Raw genomic sequence first — 4,898 nt, 5'->3', positions numbered from 1 at the left:
CTAGCAGCTAAGAACAGGAAACTGATGCTACAGTTCACACAGAATAACAAAAATGACCAGCTGTGTGATGCTATCTTGTTTCTATAGAATGAAGAAATAGGGCATTTCTGAAAACAAAATTGGGTCCAAGCTGGTACAACTAGTGGCCAGTAAGTGTATTTTGTATTACTTTATTTAAACAGAGCACAGCTAAAATGAGACTTATTGCACCTGTACACTCATCAGTTCAGCAAAAAACACAGAAAAATTTATTATAATGTTTTCATAGGTCAGCTGCATGTACAATTTGGTGTGGATTTGCTAAAATATTCATGATATTGACTTTTCAGGGTGATGAAATGTCAGTACTACAGCTTAGTGAATAAACAGTCAGATGCTGTTTTAAGAGAAAGTGAGACTTACATTAATATGAAAGTCAGACTCATGCTGGATCTGAAAATATAATATGTGCAGCATTGTGTTGTATGTCTAACAGGCTAATGCATTTTGTGTTAATTTGGATTTTCCTTTCCATCATTCAATTTGTCTATCCATCCATTATCTTTACCAGGTTATCTCTGTGGGGGTTAGAGTCATTACAGCCAACACTGAGAGATTGCATTTCCCCTGGACACATCGTATGTTATCTATTACATGGCTGACACATATAGACAGAGAGCCTTTCACACTCTCAATCACACCTACAGGCAATTTTAGACTTGCCAATTAACATAACTGGCAAGTCTTTGAACTGGGGGAAGGAATTCCAGCACCTGAAAGAAATGCATGCTAATATTCAGGTTATACCATTTTTTTCCCTGAAAGTAGCATTTAATTTTGAGAAACCTTTGTGCTACATTGTCAACATGCAGTTTTCAAACAGGCATTTTTGTGTGCGCTTCCCATTCCTATCAGTTTATAAAGCTGGGTATACAATGTGAAATTTCTGGGTTATTTGAGATGAACAGTATAAAGGAATTGCGGTGATATCTTTGTTCTTGGCTTCAAAGCGATAGCCCTACATTTCAAAGTGAGAGCCGTTCAAAGTTGGCTGTTGTAAAGGACTCGTGCCCCAAAAAATCTAGGACAAAATTCTCAGTGTGAGAAATTTAGGATGACCATCTGATAATGAGACCAGCCAATAAAAGTGCGTTATGACACGCTGATCAGTGCGACCCACAGCTGAGATTCATGCCATACAATGTGGCTTCAATAACATAAGAGTACTGAACTCACACAGTATCTCAGTGCCTTTATATGCCCTTTTATTTCATTTCCTGTTTTCAGCAGCAGTCTTAAGCTATCCCACACCTGATCCCCTCCAGCTTGTCACACCTACTTCCCCCAACACACTAGTGCTGTGTCTGTTGTGCCTTCCCCCCATTTGTCCAGCCCAGCTTCAGTTTTGGTTTGTTGTAAAGAGCCATGTAGAGGGGAGGAAGGATATAATGGCATGTTTGGGCAAAATGTATACAATAATTGGATGCATCTGTTTGCTTCTCTGAATATGTTTTAGACTTCCTGTTTTTGCATCATTTTATTGTAGTGAAAAGCACGATTAAGAAACAAATGCATTTCTCTTACAGAAAGTGTTTATGCGTCCGGCTCCGTTAAGAATGAATGGAGAATATTGATTAAGGCAGGCCACCACTAGTTTTGTGAAAAATTGAAACCTGCAAAGTGTTCCGAACACCCTGCTCAATTACGCAGATCTTCACATCTTTAACATCAACCCATCAGAGCTCAAATTTGAGTTAAGTAAATCTGATATAATTATTTTCTAATTCACAGGGATGATTAGGATGTTCCTGAGGCGACCATAATGAAATTAGCTGTTTGATTAGTGATTTCATGCAGTGGAGTGTACATTCTGTTTCTGTTTCATTAAGAAAAACCTAATGAATGGACTGCTATGCCACACTTGTGGACTCATGCATATCCTCCCCAGATGTGCCCCATTTGAAAATGCAGATCAGTCTTTGACCTTCATGCCATAACAGGACCTCTGGAATATGATGGTGTCATTTTTTTAAGACAGCATTGATGTCATTATTGCTGTCACTAAACCCCCATCACAGTGTCAGTCGATGCAGCGCCCCTGCAACCAAACAGTCCTGCAGGCCTGGAAATTAGATGCAGCATCCCAGTAGGGGGCAAGCCTGGGGATCCCCAGAGGCACATAGTCCCTTGCCTGATTGCTGAGCTGAAGCTATGATGGAGAGGGTAACTAAAAGAGATGAGAGCATTAATAGTGCATGAGACATTGTGTGTGTGCTTGTGTGTTTGATGAGACTGGGATGAAAGAGTGGTCTGGGTCTCTTGTGTAACGTGTTCGGTTTTCATATGTATGACTACAGAAATATGTAAGGTAATACAAAAGGCTTTAGCTCCCAGTAAATGTTGAAGCACATCCACACAGCAGTCAGAGGAACATTCACAGATGTTCATCTGACATCTTATACAAGCCCACTGCTTCCATGGATACCGCCAAACAAACAATGAAATACTCAGTAACAAACACAAGGAGACATGAACACCTGATCACAGAGACCATTTATATAAAAATACAAATGACAAACACAGCATCAACAGGCACACATACTTTTATAAATAAATAAATAAATAAATAAATATATATATATATATATATATATATATATATATATATATATATATATATATATATATATATATATATATACAGCAGCAACAATAAACTGTAACATTATTTATGTGTGCAGGCAACAGGAAAGCAGGCAGGCGGTTGCAGCAAACTGACTTTAATGGAATATTACACAAAAGGATGCCAGCAGGCAGGTGCAGGAAGAAGCAACTGCCAAGGTGGTGAGAGCGAGCATGAGAACCAATCTGACAGGAAGAAAGTGTAACTGGCTGGGAAAATTGGAAACAGGTGTGTGAGTGGGTGTGACAGATCAGCGGGTCAGGGGTTAGTGCGTGGCACGTGGATGTGAGAAGGAAAGACAATCTGAGGACATCTGGTGGACCAATGGTAAATGGACTTGGACTGTAACTGCAGAGGGGCCAAGAGATGAAATGAGAGGAACAAATACAACCAGTGGAAGAAGCATGATAGCATAACCCTGTCGCCTGGAAATTACACTTCTGTACAACTAAAATTAATTTCTGGCCCTCTTAAGGAATGACAAACCATATTTATGAGTGCGAGAGGGTAAATACAGCTTCCTTTTGTGACTCTCACACCAGAGTCTCCTCTGTGTTTTAGGTTTAGGCAAGAACAAAAAAGCTAAAGCAACATTTCATTGTAACAGTTCTAGTAAATCCAATGTTTTCTTCAAAACTCAAAGTGCTAGAGTATTTGCAAAAATATATTTCATTCTCTCTAGTGTGTATTATATGGATTCATGCTTCAGCAGCCTGTGGCCGTTAGTGATGGGTCGTTCGCGAACGAAATGGCTCTTAGAGCCGGCTCTTTGACGTGAACGACGCGAGCCGGCTCCTTATCGCGAGCCGTCACGTGGGTTTTTTTTTTTTTTTCTTTCTCTCAGCCTCTCTCTCGCACTTTTTTTCCGCTTCACTCTGCACGCGAGCCTTGTGCTTTACGCTGGGCAGAGGGGGAGGGGCGGTAGTTACACTCAGTAGCACAGGAACAGAGCCAGAGAGAGAGAAAGAGAGGCAGGGACAACAACATTAGAAAGGTATAGTAATCATCCACAACTATTTTCGGTTGCAGATGATAAAGGATTGAGAAAGTTTATTCATGCAGGTCCATATGACAGAGAATATGCATGTTCTTTTAGTTTTCATATTATAATTTATATTTAATTGTGTTGTGGTTTGCAGTGTTTTGTGTTCTTTTCACTTTAAATTTGTGAAAGGAAAAAGCTGAAAATTTAAATAGTTAAACTAGCATCCCCAGGCTTCTACCTTTCTACCTATAAAACCCGAGAGCAGTCAAATGGTGGAAGTGGAAGCTAAATTGGCTAGTCATTCATATGTATATTAGGTCGTTACCTAGGAATTCTGGAGGGAGGGGAGTGGGGGTGAGTGATTGAGGGGGTGGGGGAGTGGAGTGTTTCAGTTTGCCATCTTAGGGAGAAATCAACACATGTCCTTTGTATGTCCTTTGTTGCTGACATTTATTGATGAAAACAGTACAAAAAACCAACCATTTGTACACATATTTACAAATAATGATAAAAAGTGAGTGAGTACATTTCAACATTTTCAGCAATCACTCACAATCCTGGCACTGCCACGGTATCTGTCGTCTGCATTTACCACATGTGTACCTGTAGCAGTGAACACATCGCACAGTGGCCTGATTTTTTTTGCATCTGTGTACTTGGATTTTAGGTCGCAAGCCACCCAAAACTTGCTCCATGCACCACTCAGCAGGCCATTTGTAAATATGTGTACAAATGGTTGGTTTTTTGTACTGTTTTTATCAATAAATGTCAGCAACAAAGGACATACAAAGGACATGTGTTGATTTCTCCCTAAGATGGCAAACTGAAACACTGAAACACTCCACTCCCCCACCCCCTCAATCACTCGATTGAGGGGGTGGGGGAGCTGCTAAAAGCGGTGAGCTTCCTTTTGTGTTTCATCTTGATGCATTCTCAATCATCCAGGGAAACAAATCTCCAAAAGTCACCAACTTGGAGTGTTTCAGTTTGCCATCTTAGGGAGAAATCAACACACATGGGTGTATGTCCTTTGTTGCTGACATTTATTGATAAAAACAGTACAAAAAACCAACCATTTGTACACATATTTACAAATGGCCTGCTGAGTGGTGCATGGAGCAAGTTTTGGGTGGCTTGCGACCTAAAATCCAAGTACACAGATGCAAAAAAAATCAGGCCACTGTGCGATGTGTTCACTGCTACAGGTACACATGTGGTAAATGCAGACGACAGATACCGTGGCAGTGCCAG

Source organism: Aulonocara sp. 'chitande type north' Nkhata Bay, linkage group LG13, assembly GCF_057382095.1.
Source record: "Aulonocara sp. 'chitande type north' Nkhata Bay isolate Kocher_YH1m ecotype deep benthic linkage group LG13, A_spYH_male_GT1.1, whole genome shotgun sequence".
NCBI lineage: Eukaryota > Metazoa > Chordata > Actinopteri > Cichliformes > Cichlidae > Aulonocara > Aulonocara sp. 'chitande type north' Nkhata Bay.
Note: the sequence above shows the minus strand (reverse complement) of the source record.